General features: G+C 35.6%; 1 long non-coding RNA gene across 5 annotated transcripts in view; it reads left to right on the top strand.

Annotated features, from left to right (window-relative positions):
* Nucleotides 1–11,801, top strand: part of LOC126957156 (uncharacterized) — a 28,604-nt gene extending 16,803 nt beyond the window's left edge. For all 5 annotated transcript variants that reach the window (XR_007726669.1, XR_007726672.1, XR_007726668.1 and 2 more), the window contains 3 exons: nucleotides 6,220–6,361; nucleotides 9,580–10,013; nucleotides 10,397–11,801. This is a non-coding gene — a long non-coding RNA (uncharacterized LOC126957156). The remainder of the gene's footprint in view (nucleotides 1–6,219; nucleotides 6,362–9,579; nucleotides 10,014–10,396) is intronic.
* The last annotated feature ends 3,160 nt before the right edge of the window (nucleotides 11,802–14,961 follow it).

Genomic DNA, 14,961 nt, shown 5'->3' with positions numbered 1-14,961 from the left:
TCAAGAAAGCTTGACATAGCACCAATGATAATGATTATTATTTTGAACTATAATAAGTGCCTTCATAAAAAATATATAGGGTTTTAAGGAAAACAGGAAGGAGGAAGCCCTCAATCAGTAGATGGGGGTAGGATAATTAGAGATAGAAGACATGGTAAAAGCAGAAATGACAATGGGTAGAGCAGAGGGGTATGAGTTACTGATGTCAATTAATACACTTTTGTTCTCATTTGGGGACATTTTTACTATCTGCTCTGTAAACATTAAGACAGTAGAACCAAAAATGATGAACTAATTTTTATCTTCATGCTTGCCATAAACTAATGATCTGCAGTGGTAGATATTTTATCACAAATTTGAAAGTCTTTCCCTGGAAAATCACTCAAATAGATGACTGGCTGAAATTTATACTGTTAAATATACTCTAAAGACCAAAGCATTAGTGGTATAAAACAAAGATATTCTGATAAAAGTATTAATGTTTAGGTCAACTAATCTGATAACTACCTTACAAGGTCAATTCCAAATTCATGAAGAAGATACTTTGACAGGACCAGCTTAGTTCCTTGTCTCTGAATTTCACCATCTTCCAGCTTGACCAGCTCCCTGTCCCTAGTACAAATTCTACCCTACAACTGGAGGTATTTACCCAGTTCCATCTTGGAGTTCAGAGACCAAGCTTTGACCTTAAAGCCTAGCTTTGCAAGCTGGGATTCTAGCCTATTCTTATGACTGAGATACCACCACGAATCTCAATTATTATAACACCCTTTTTTTTTTCCTTACATTTGAGCATTCGTTTTGCAACTGTTCCTGTTGCTGCAACGCTTGAATGCCTAAGGTCTGGTTCTGAAAATTCATCTTTGTCTGGGGTTTGCCTCTTGACAAAGTTGGAGGCCATTGCATACTAATGGCCTACAACTCTGATTATCACTGGATTTTGGAGTCCTTATCTTCAATCTCCAACCGCATTTTGGAAAATATCTCTGCTCTGGTTTACAAGTCCTTAATATCAATGGTGACTCTGGACCACTATCTGTTGACTATGGTGTATTAAATATCATGGTTCTAGGTATTATATTTACCTACTGGACTGAAATTTCTTCCAACGATAGGACCAAGACTTTCCCTTATAGGCTTCTACTCTTAATTGGTTTTGTCTTGCTATTTTTAAGAACATGAGCTTAGCTCAGCAAAGGAGAGTAAACTATGCATTATTATTATTATTATTATTATTATTATTGTTATTTTGAGACAGAGTCTCGCTCTGTCACCCAGACTGGAGTGCAGTGGTGCAATCTTGGCTCACTGCAGCCTCCGCCTCTCAGGTTCAATTGATTCTCCTGCCTCAGCCTCCCAAGTAGCTGGGACAACAGGTGGGCGCCACCACGCCCTGCTAATTTTTTGTAGTTTTAGTAGAGACAGGGTTTCACCGTGTTAGCCAGGACAGTCTCAATCTCCAGACCTTGTGATCGGCCTGCCTTGGTCTCCCAAAATTCTGGGATTATAGGTGCAAGCCCCCACGCCCAGCCTAAACTATGCATTATTAATACCATACCAGGATTCTAAAAACAGGTATACTTTACATCTTTGTATTAGCCATTTAACTTCTGCTTTTCTGGCTTGATGAACCCAGGTGACAATTGGACTTAAACTATTAGTCTATTTTTGATCCCTATGAGACCCTCAGATATAATTCAGCCAGTCTGGTTCTGAAGGTTTCTGCCTCAACTCCATGAAGGTGATGGCTGGTCTAGTTCTAGGCCTGGATGTCCTAGCTCCTTCACAGCTGACCATGTATGCCTTGTCACCACTGTATCACAAATCTCTTGTTCTGTTTCAGGCAAATAGTGAGGACTTAATAATGATTTGCAAATAAATTAATCAATGAAGTCCATTGTGGGTAAGAATAACATGTCTGCTTAGGTCTCAAGATATAGCTTAGTTCCCCACCCCATCTTTTGTACTTTTCATTTAAGTCATGTCCTACCTTGACTTTATAAAACTTATCTGCACATATATGCAATGGGTACTGTGTTATTCCTTCAAAGAGGGATTGGAAAGACTAACTGCTGAGAAATTTGAAGACATTAGATAACCAAATAGTCATATGTTTTGCCTTGTTTAGACCAATCATCTTCCTGATTTGCTCAATTCTTTTTTATTTAAATGCTTGCTAAAATGTGAACTCATGCAACCTGTCCAAATTTTGTCCATTTCTGAAAAATGACACCCATCTGCTCCTATAAACAAGCATTGTGTCTTTAAGAATTCTGATTATTCTAAATACACAAGGACACAGTGTTTGTTTGATGTACAATGTTTGTAAAATTGAGGATAGCACATAGAACAGTTAATTTTCTGGCTCTCCCATTACAATGTAAACTTCTTGAAGACATAGCATTATCCAGAGCTGCTAATACAATGTTTTGTGCAGTATAAATATTTGTTACTGATTATTTTTCAAATTCATTATTTCTATAACCATTTCCATAAATACCTGTAATATTAAATAACATTCAAACTTTCAGCAATTGGATTGCATTTATGCTATATTGGGAGAGTTAGAGTATAGCAGCAGCCAATGTCTCCAAACCAATTGGCACTTCTCAATGAACTGAAAATATCAGATAGGAAGGGAAATCTTAAAATAAAATGTTGATTTTTTTACTAATTTTGTTTTAATTAAGATATATGCAACAGAGAACCACTAAGGTGTAATTTATGCTTCATTTCAAAGGGTTTAGAACAGTTGACATAGATAACTAAGAACTAGTTACACAGTTTTCAAGTTCAGCTTCTAACCATTACATAGTAATTGGTGTAGGACTTGACCTTTCATGATAAACAATCATAAACCTGGACACAATATATGACCCAACCGTTTTAGGCATTGAGAAATACAGAAGAGGTCTGTAATTCCCGAGAATGGAAAAGTAGAGATTATCCCCACATTTACTCCAATTGCCTGCCTAGGGCACGTTCCAACCATGGTGCTGGGGGCTGATAACCAAGCAGACCACAGAGGTCTCACCCAGGTGAGAAGGCAAGTATTGGAGAATGTGACTGCCGAAGTGGCAGGAAATTGAGGGTCAGGATACTGGAGATGGGGAACTTGTACGGAAGGGAAACCCAAAAGTCTTTTCCCAACAGATACTGGACATGAGTAGGATGTGCAGAGTGAGTACCCTAAAGTTGGGTTGATACAATCATTTGACTTGGAAAATTACACTCATTGGTGTAGGTGCCTCATCCAATCCGTTGATGGATTCAAGACTAAAATTTGAAATTTCCTGGAGAAGAGGGATTTCTGCTTCAACACTGGAACATAGAAATTTTGTCTTTCTAGCCTGTAAGCCTACCCTACAGATTTTGGACTGGCTGGTCTCATTATCATATAAGCCAATTCATTAAAACAAATCTAGGTCTAGATGTATAATCTATTAGTTCTGATTCTTTGGAGAATTTTGACAGATGCAAGGTCTTTGGATGGGCTGTGCATGTACTGGGTAAGACTCTTTGAAGTCTAGCAGAGGCGGTTGCTTTAGGGCTCTGAGCTTAATGGAGATTCAGTAAGTTGTACAATTCTGGGAATTGCGACACAGCCAAAACTGACAAACTTCACTGAGACACTAGAGCATTCAGTTTAAACCCCAGAAAGGTCACACCTAGGAAGTGAGAAACAGTCCATGGAGGAAGGGGCATGTATTAAAAATAAAGGAGGGGAAAACAAAACAGAACTTTCCTAAAAAATAAATACATAAAAACGAAGCCAGAGTGGATCAAACCTGCCAATAATTTAATTGCTTGCCAGGACAAAAATAAAACACTTTTCAAATAAGGATGACATAAAATGACTCCATGCAGTGTATCATTCACATGTTCAGCTTACAGTCATAATAAAACAGAATTTTAAAAAAGCAGTCAGTGGAACTCACTTAAATGTTAGAATTTGACAATAAAAAATTTTAAAACATTTATTATGGAAGCTTTCAAGGACATAAAGGAAGACATGAATACAGTAGGGGAACAGATAGGGAATCCCATCAGAAAAGAAAAAATGAACTACAAAAATCAAAAAGACATTCTAAAACTGAGAAATACAAACATTGAAAATTTAAAAAATTTACAAGTTGAGCTTAAAAGCAGATTGAAAATGGCAAAAGAGTAAATCAGTAAACTTTAAAGCAAATAAAGAGCAAGTCCTTAATTTGAAGATTTAAAAAGAATAAAAAGTGGACAAGACTTAGTGTAATTAAACATACTAGCGGCTAAATTGCAAGAAAGAAGCAAATGGGGCAGAAAAGAAATACTCCCAACTTCCTTAATTGTTATGGCAAATCCCAAGCAGAATAAGAAAAAAGAAATCAACAAATAGGTACATCTTAGCCAAATTGTCAAAAATAATGAATAAAGAGAATATATTAAAAGCAGCTGGAATAAAAAAGATGATAGATAGATACAGAGATACATAGATATCGAAATAGAATAGCTACGGAGGCCAAGAGTCAATGTAACATCTTTAAAGTGTCTCCCCCTCCAAAATAAAAGTTGTCTACCCTGAATTAAATATCCATTAAACTACTTCTGAAAATTAAGGTCCAACACATATATATGCAGAAAAAAACTTAAGATGATTTACTTCCAGCAGATTTTTACTAAAAGAAATGTTAAAGGAAGTTCTTCAGACTGAAGGAAATAATATAGGGAAAAAATGAAGAGAAGAAAAGAAGTAAAAGAAGAATAACAATGAACAAATAAAAACAGATTTAAAAATAGAGAAAACAAATAGCTCAATGGTATACTTAAATCCAACCATATTAATAATTACAATTACAAGCATAAATTTTCAGGAGGAATAAAAATGCAAGAGTAGTCATTCTCTAGAAGGATAGTATTAACGGAACTGACTAAACCTTAAAAAACAGACATTTGTTCCATGCAAATATTAAGCACAATAGGACAGAGTGGTCCTATTAGTAGCAGTCTAACCGGACATCAAGACAAGCAGTTTTACCAGAGATAAAGTGGAATAGTTTAATGAAAAGGGCAATTTATTGAAGTATAGCAATTGTAAATATGTATGTACCTAAAAATAGAGCTTTAACCTATATAAATCAAAACTGAGAGAAATAAAGGAAACGAAAAATCCAGTTATAGCTAGATATTTTAAAACCTCTGTTTCTTTAATTAATAGAAAAGTAGACCAAAAAATTAGTAATAACAGAGAAAATTTGAATACCATCAACCAATTTGACCTAACTGATATTTATAGAGTACTATACCCAACTTGTGAGTGTATATATGTATTTTTTATCAGCTACATGTGGAAAATTTACCAAGTTAAACTATATGCTGGGACTAAAACAAATCTTCACAAATACGACAGGCTAAAATGTTACATCATATGTTCTCTAATCACAACAAATTTAAACTGAAAAGCTATAATAATAAAATATTTAATAAATTTAGAAATTAAATAGCACATTTCTTAATAACCCATTGGTCAAAGAGAAAAATCACAGGGAAAAGTTTAAAATATTTTCAATTGAATTATGAAAACACAGCATTTTGTAAGGGCTGGGATGTAGCTAAAGTGGTATTTAGAGATATTTATCATTTTAAATGCCTTTTTTCTAATATAGGCAATATCTATCTGTACTGGTATTTTAACTAATATGGCATTATAAAATCAATAACCTTTCATTAAATTGATTCCTAAGTATTTGGTATTTCTGATGCTACTGTACGTGGTATTTTTTAAAGGTAATTTTTCAGTTGTTTATTATATAGAAATGGCCTCTGTAAGGATTGGACAAGTTAATCTTATCTAGTAAGCATTAGTATTCACAGTTTTATTTGGAAATGAAGCGCTGCTTCTTTTAAACTAGTGTATGGCAAAAAAATATTTTTACAGCAGTAGAAAAATCAGTTCTTCAGCTTCTATATATGAAGAAATCTCTACCTCATGTACAAGTCACTCAGGAGTGGAGCTGGAGTTTAAACTCAGAGAAAGATCCAGAGCCCCTATAACAACATAACTTTTAAAAGTTATCTGATCTAAACTATTCCAGGTAGAGCTGAATTCTTCTCCCTACAACAAAATAATTAAAGACAGTTAAAAGGTTTAGAATTTTCTCCCTAAAGTTTGTATGTGCAACATAAAATAGAACATCAGATTTTGAGGGGTGTTGTATTTACTATTTTTTTCCCTGTCAGATAAATGAAGTGAGATTACAAATTGTCATATCTACTATCATTGTGACATCAATTCTGTGGTGGGAAGCACGTCAGAAGAATTCTGTTTCAGAACCGTGTTGCTAAGCGTGTAGGACATTACCAGACTTGACCTCAGAGAAAAGTGAGTTCCATGGAAGGTTTGAGTTACAGATGTATTCTAGGTCTAAAACCACCTAGAATGCCTAAAATAATTCTGCATTTCTGTAAGTTTGCTGCACTCTGTACTGCATAGTATATAAAATTTAACTTAAAATCTCAGGGTGGACAGGAATGGGCAGAACAGCTTCATGAACCGTGGCTTGCTTCTCGGTGTCATCTGAGATCTACAAAGAGCACAGGGAAATGTGACAGGAAGCTGTCAGCCTACTTCTCATCTTAATTAACTTCTTCTATGACTGCAGGTTTGTTCATGACTGTCACACTGTGTTGAAAAGACTTCAGAAGAAAAACTTCTTGCTTGTAGACCTTAGATTTGAGCAAGTGAGGGTACGAGGAATTGGGAGTTATCCCAACTCATCGAGCTTAACCTCTTGGTAATACCTTAGAAAATTGCATTTTGTTTTGAAACTAGAAAGTCATAAAACTGTCCTTCACTACTGTTTACATAAGAAAAAACATGGCAAATGTGTGGGTTATTGAATAACCAGGAAAGTTAACAACCTTGGTAAAATTCCAATGTGTTGATTAGATTTGGGCATCTTAAAATATACTGGTAATTTCACTTGGATCACATTTTTGTCTTGCTATGCAGCCCCCAAAATGTTGTTGTGTGGTCTTTCTAAGCACAGCTGAAATGTAATCTCCTGTTAATCTAGAGGATGCTGAATTATGGTTTTCCTGAAATAAGTTGGAAATAAATGGTATTCTGCGGGTGCCTGTTATTTATTATTATTCAATATAAACTGCCAGGACAAATGCACTTACCTGAGAGTAATTTTACAGGCTAAGTAAGAGTGATGTAACTAATTTAGTCAAAGAAATTTTTACTACTTTTTGTGCTTTCCACTTTGCTTGGCTATTTCATAAACCTATTATGAATTGTTGAAATTCATAGTTGGTGGAATATTTTCAAGAGCACATGTTGTCTCTCTGCAAGCAAGGGCCATATTAAGTAGAAAGCATTCTCATTGTTCTATGTTGCTAAGGCCAAGACTGCTTCTGCTTGCAAGAACACTGGCCATTTATGTTCTTGTGAATACACCCCATCGCTTCCCCTATTTTGCATTCTGTTTCTAAATTGGAGGCTCCAATGACATAAAACGGCAACATTTCCTATGATTCCTCCCTCCCTTAGAACAAAAAACAAATGAAAAACCAAAAAAAAAAAAAAAAAAAAAAAAAAAAAAAAAAAAAAAAACCTTAGAAAGCTTACAAGAAGCAACTTGGTAAACCTGAGCAAAGCACTTCCCTTGCCTACTGACTCAAAACTTAGAGCAAAATTTCTTAAACTACTTTAAATATCACCAGAAGTGATGGGATACAGCAGGTTGTTTTTGGGTGGTCTACTGCTGCGAAAGGAAGTGATGGGAAAAGGGAAGGGACATGGAATCATGCTGTCAAATTTGACTTGATGGCCTGTTACAGTATTTCTGTGATGCTCCTGCAGCGCCCACAATTCTTCTGAAGCCCCTCCAACCCCACCTCCCACAGAAAATACTCTCTGAATCTCTCTGACTTACCGAGCTCACTTCCCTGTGAGTGTGGCCACTGCCTGCCCCAGCCCCTTGGTCCTAGGAATCCCTGCATGCTGACTATTTCTTAGGAGCACTTAGTGTATGAGAATTTCAAACACGTAGGCCACTAGTGCAGTTTGGGGTCTCAGTGAATGTTATGCCCCTTTTTCCTCTGTCCTATCTCCTCCCCTAGAAGTAAGCTCCATAACAAGAGGAACATTATCCTATGGACCAAGCTCAATTCCTTTCTTGTCTTGGTCACAGTCAATACTCAATAATGTTTATAATTTGAGGAAAAGAATCATAAGCAGCATTTACTAAAGATGCAAATTCTCAGGTCCCTCTCCAGTCTTATGAGTCAGAATTTCTGATAGTGGGACAAAGAATGGGCTTTTTAAGAAAAATCTCCTGGTGATGCTCAGGCATATAAAAGTTTAAGAATCAGATTTGCTTCTATGATTGCTTTCAGGACTAGCCTTCTGAATTGGAACTATGCCACAACCAGAAAATAGACAGGGATTATTTTCTCTACCATCACTTTCAACTCTTACCTTCTAAAAGTGTAGAGTCAAAACCTCTACAAATTTCTAACAAGTCCTCCTTTCATCCCAAAGAGAGAAAGATTGTTCTAGTGTGCAAACTGATCCAGGGAGTTTAGAGGAATCAGGGTAATAGAGAGTTGTTATAAACAGCATACATAGATTATCAATTTTCAAGGAAAATAAATTCAAATATATTTATGACAACAATATTTCTCTGATGTCCAATTTCTCAGAGAAAAAAAAAACCAACCAAGCGAAGCACCTGACCCTTAGGAGACATTTAATAAGTGTTGAACAAATGAATATATACATTAAAGAATTATTTAGTCTCTTAGGATCAGTATTATATTCTTGAATTATCATTCTTCTGCAAATATAAAGGAATGTCAGTGTAATTTGACATAATGGAGAATAAACTAGATTTCACTGCAATAATTTATTAACCCATAGAAACTATTTTGTTTTTTAACATATTTTCTGTGACAATTATATAATCTCCTTTGGCATAATGTTTCCACCTCTAAAAATTTAGAGTACATGGTAATAGAAACAAATCAATATTTTTAGAAGCTATGTGGCCTTTGTTCATCTTGTGCTGCAGAATATCTGAGACTGAGTAATATATAAAGAACACAATGTATTTCTTATAGTCCTGAAAGCTAAAAAGTTCAAGATCAAGATGCCAGCATCTGGTGACATCTTCTTGTTATGTCTGCATGTGGTAGGACAGCAAGAGAGACCAAATCTACACCTGCAAACCCTTTTAATAACAGCATTAATACATTCATAAGAACACAGCCCTCGTGACCTAAACACCCAAGGGCCCACGCCCCGGCACTGAACATGAGAGGTTAAATTTCAAACACATGAATTTTTAAGGGGACAAAAACATTCGAACCATAGCACACACACATACACACAACCTCCACACACCCATGTATATGTGAAGAAATATTTGTTGTAATTTATTATTTATCATGAGTTTTTTGATGACATGAGTCTCTTCAAAGACTATTTTGAACGTTCTATGTAACCTAGTACATATTAGCTTTTCTTTGCTTTCTTCATCCTCACTCTTGCTTATTTGGCAATGATCATCTCTGTTCTCCCATCTGTCATTACAGGTCAAAAGAAAATAGTTGGTTATCATCAATTGTACAGAAAGACTTCAATTTCTGTAACTACATGTCTTTTAACTATTGGAGGTAATAATAAATTGCTGATACCAGTGTTCAAAGAACAATGTTCCCTATCAGTCAACATCTGAAAAGGCTTTAGTAAAAATTGTGAAGTTTATTCCAAAGTATGTACAAAAATGCGGAAGACACACGCCAGCCAAGGCACATTTGAAGAGGAACAAAATTGGAGGATCACACTACCAGATTTTGAGATCTACTTTAATCTTCAGTAATTAAGGATGATCTGATACTGGCATAAGAACAGAGAAGTTGACCAATGGAGCAGAATAGAGAATATGGCATATACAACTACTAGCTTTTCAAGAAAGGAGCTAATGAAGAAAGGGAAGTCTTTCTATACCTGGCGTTGGAGCAACCAGGTATTTGTATTAAACAATAAGTTTTGACCTCTCCCTCATAGCTTACGCAAAACCTATTTAAAGATGGGTAATAGACCTTAATTTAAAAACTAAAACAAGCAAGCTTCTGAAACTATGCTATCTTAATATTGTAGCCACTAAACTCATGTAGTTATTGAACATGTCAAATGTGGTTAGTCTAAATTGAGATGTGCTGTGGGTCTAAAATATACACTGATTTTTTTTAAAAAAAACGTAATTAGTATACACACCAAAAAGAAAACTAACTCATTAGTTATATCTGTATTGACTAGATTTCGAAATTACAAAATTTTGATATCTTAGGTGAAACAAAATGAAGTATTACAATTAATTTGTCTGTTTCTTTTTACTTTTGTTTACAGTGACTACTAGAAAATTCAAAATTACATCTGTGGCTCATTTTTGTGGCTCACATTATACTTCTATTGGACAGTGCTGCTCTAGAAGAAAATAGAAAAATATCTTAAGGTCCTCAAGGGAGACAAGGATTTCTAAAACAGGACATAAACACACACATACAAATAGTAATCATTCAGAAAACAAAAATAGCCACTGGGACTTCATCAAAATCAAAATTTTTGCTTATCCAAAGACATTATTAAGAAAGTGAAAGGGTAAACCATAGACTAGGAGAAAATATTTTATATGCATACCTAACAAAAGACTTGGATACAGAATCAATGCAAAGCTATAAACCAGTAAGAAAAAGAGAAGCAACAATAAGGGGAAAAATGAGAAAAAAACTTCCCACAAAAGAAATAGGCATCTCACACAGAAGTTATCAGAATCGTATATGAAAAAATGCTTTAACATTGTAGGTTTCAGGAAAATGTAAATAAAAACCACAGTGGGTCTATGCAAACATAGTAAACTCTTTTTGACAATGGCACAGACTGCTTTTTGACAAAAGCAATTCAATGAAGAAAAGACATCGTTATCAACAAATGACCTAGCAAATGGTACTGCAACAATTAAATGCAGTGGTAGGTAAAACAATGGCCTCTAAAAATGTCCATGTGCTAATTCCCAGAACCAGTGGATATGTTAGGCTATACAGCAAATGGCAATTATAGTTACAGATGGCATGCTAAGTTCCTAATCATATGGCATGATTAGTGATTAGCAAAGGATATTATACTGTATTATCTGGGTGGGCCCAGTGTAATAAACATTAATAGTGGAAGTTGTGTAAGAGAGGGAGACCCAGAGAGATGCAGCCTGAGGAAGACTGCACATGACATTTCTGGCCTTGAAGATGGAAGAAGGGGTCCTTGAGCTTAGGAATATGAGCAGTCTTTAGAAGCAGGGAAAGGTAAGAAAATTGATTCTCCCCTAGAGACTCCAGGAGGAAAACAGCCCTGCTGACTTCTTAATGTTTACCCAATGAGATCCAGCTTAGACTTCTGACCTGCAGAACTATAATACAATATATCTGTGTTGTATTAAGCCACTACATTGGGGGCAGTAAAATGAATCTGTAAGACATCATACTGGCAGATTTATGACACTATGTATATGTCAACACGCATAGAACTTTATAATACAAAGAGTGAACCTTAATGTATTGGGAAACTAAAAAAATTAGGTGGTTAAGGCAACCTAGGATGGAATGCAGAATATTTTTTAAAAGTACTTATGTATGTTATAAATGTATCAAACAACCTTAGTGAAAGGTAGGGGAAAAATGTGTTGACCTAAGAAGTTTGAAATGGGAGAAATCTACAAGACTAGAGGCAAAAATCTATACCTGTTTAATAAAGTTATTTTTCATGGGAGCATGAATCAAAAATTCTGAAACTGCTATATATGTATATTGGAAGTGCATAATTAAGTAAATGGATGGTTCCTGATGGAAGTCAGATTCATCACTGTAGGATTAGGAAGTTACAAATAAACAAGGGGATGAGTCTAGAACAGTCCATGTATTAATGGACTGGAATCAGAGACATCTGTGTGAACTTTAACTTATAGATACCAATCATATCTATATTTAATTTAGCTTAATAGAGATATAGATACATTCATGCTGAATATTTATATGTGTTTCTATACACAAGGATTCCTTGCTCTGTCACTTGAAAGAGCCTAGAAGCAACAACACCCAGTAGCAACCAGCACACCCAGTGCCAGATCTTGGTTTCTAATAACTTCTCCAATAAAAGGAGCTAGGGCTTTTTGGAGAAAGGGCTAATTCTAGGACTGAAACAGGATTATATTTCTCTGTGCAAGAAGGCACATCTTATTGTGCCAAAAAGTAAGGAAGCGTTCACTGCATGCCCATGTGCACACACATGCACACACACACATAAACACACACATAAACAATATGATGGGGGCATGACAAAGGGACATAGGAGCACAACTGAAATAGCTCCTAACATCCAAAACTGGAACAATCTGATCTGAGAAGAAAAGAGCTACAGAAGCATTGGAGAATAACTTAGAGTATAAAATGAACATCCATGAGTTCATACTCATATAAATGAATTAGTAAATAAATAGAAAGAAAAAACAAATCTATATAGAAGAATTCCAAATAATTTATGTAGATACTCCCCACTCATGGTACAGCATAACTTTCCATTCCTTAAATATAAATATGGGCTACACACAGTAACTTCCTTCCAAAAAGTATAATTCAGTATAGGAAGAGGCATAAAAAGAGTAACTTTATACAGGATACTGAAAAACACTGCCTCAGTCAAGTGATCAAATTTTATGTCAAGAGTGGTAAGTCATGCTGATAATATGTATCCCTGATGCAAGGGATGACTCTGTGGTCTTCCTCTCCCAGTTGAGAGGAATTCTACAAAACACCTGACCAGTACTCCTTAAAACTTCCAAAGTCATCAAAAATAAGAACTGTCATGATGACTAAATGTAGTACAGAATCCTTAATGAGAATATTGGAACAAGAAAAGGACATTAGGTAAAAGCCAAAAATATTTTAATGAAGTATGAACTGTGTAAGAGTAATGTATCATCATTGTTGCATTAATTGCAAAGAATGTACCTTATCAGTGCAAGATGTTAATAGTAAGAGAAACTTGATATGGGGTATAAGGGAATACTCTGTACTACTTTTGTATTTTTTCTATAAAATTAAAAACAGTTTATTAAATAAGTAAATATAATGGGAAACCACTTTATTTCTATTTGTAAGGCTAAAATTTAAAAGGCTGATAATACCAAGTTGACAGATTTCCTGAAAAGAGGCAATCAGTTTGACACTGATGTGGGCAGAGAATGAAAGGAATTACAATGGTGAAAGAAGTTTTAGGGAATGGCTAAAAGAGGGCACAGAAAGACTTTCCAGCCCAAATTTGTCTTCTCTCATCACTTCCTCAAGCCAAGATGAGAATTAAGACAATAGTCTAGTGTCTCTCTTTCCAATTAACCAGCTAAGTCTTTTGGATGAAAACCCTTCCAACTATAGGAGTGATATTTTTGTCTGTTGTTCTTATTTCCTAACTGTGAGCGCAAATTGTCACTGTCTATTAAAGTGAAAGCACACTAGGCTATAAATACATTTTAAAAGTCTCCAAATGACAGCTCTGGACTTTAATAAATATTTGTTTTTCAGTAATTGCTGAATCATACTCATGGCCCAGAATAGGAAAGTGGCACATTCAAGTACCGCCAAATCCCCCCCACTGCCCTGTCCAACCTCAATCAATGACAAAGAGTAGATAATCTGGTCAGAATCTTCTTTCAATTGCCAGAAATCAACAGTATAACGCCAACTGCATCTGTTTAATGGATAAAACTGAGGCAAAATCTCCCTACCTTTGCTATTCTAATTGCTGTTAACAATTCAATCTAGCTTAATTAGGTTCAACAAAATTAAAAGCAATTTTTCAAGTTTTTAAATAATCCTATTTAAAAATCGATATGTCCTAATTTAAATGAAGACACCTTGAGGTCTTACTGTTGAAAATTGCTGATCTATTTGTAAGTAGATTACTGATTTTTGAAGAACTTATGCTTTTGTGCAGTAATTTATTACTCCTTACACTGAGGGTACTATTAGCTCCTATAAAGCCTAGTTGGTCCCAAGTAGGTAAATTGAACTTGACCACCCTCCCAGATGACCATGAGGATCACCACTGATTCCTTCTTTCCTTTATCCCTCACATCCAATTAATCATCAGTTATATTGATGTCAAATTTTTTACTTGTTTCATTATGTTTTTAAGTCTGTGTATATCTTTCTTAAGATCTGTTAACCTAACACTTAATTATGAGGGCGAACCCTTATCTTGATTTTGAATTTTTATCAACCTATTTGAACTATCATTCTATTTTTAACAATGCAGTTTCATATCAAGTTGAGTCATGAATACGTCTGGCATATCTGAGGGGTAATAAAACTGTTAACATTGTTGCATCTCCATGGGTAAGGAGTATGTTGGCAATCATGAGGTCAGAGAGGCAGCCAAGGTCTGAATAATGTGGGGCCTTGTGGGCTATGGTAAGAATTGTGTTTTTGTTTTCCCTAGGATTTTTTTTTTTTTTTTTTTTTTTTTTTTTTTTGACGCGGAGTCTTGCTCTGTGCCCCAGGCTGGAGTGCAGTGGCGCGATCTCGGCTCACTGCAAGCTCCGCTCCCCCGGGTTCACGCCATTCTCCTGCCTCAGCCTCCCGAGTAGCTGGGACTACAGGCGCCCGCCACCTCGCCCGGCTAATTTTCTTGTATTTTTAGTAGAGACGGGGTTTCACTGTGTTAGCCAGGATGGTCTCGATCTCCTGACCTCATGATCCGCCCGTCTCGGCCTCCCAAAGTGCTGGGATTACAGGCTTGAGCCACCGCGCCCGGCCTTCCCTAGGATTAATAGAAAACTGTGAGAGAGCTTAGTTCTGAGCAGAGAAGTGAAATGATCTGAGTTGAGTTTTTAAGAATCATTTGCTGTGTGAAGAATAAAATGTGGT

The sequence above is a fragment of the Macaca thibetana genome, chromosome 6 (assembly GCF_024542745.1).
Source record: "Macaca thibetana thibetana isolate TM-01 chromosome 6, ASM2454274v1, whole genome shotgun sequence".
NCBI lineage: Eukaryota > Metazoa > Chordata > Mammalia > Primates > Cercopithecidae > Macaca > Macaca thibetana.
This window is presented reverse-complemented; position numbering and strand designations above follow the sequence as displayed.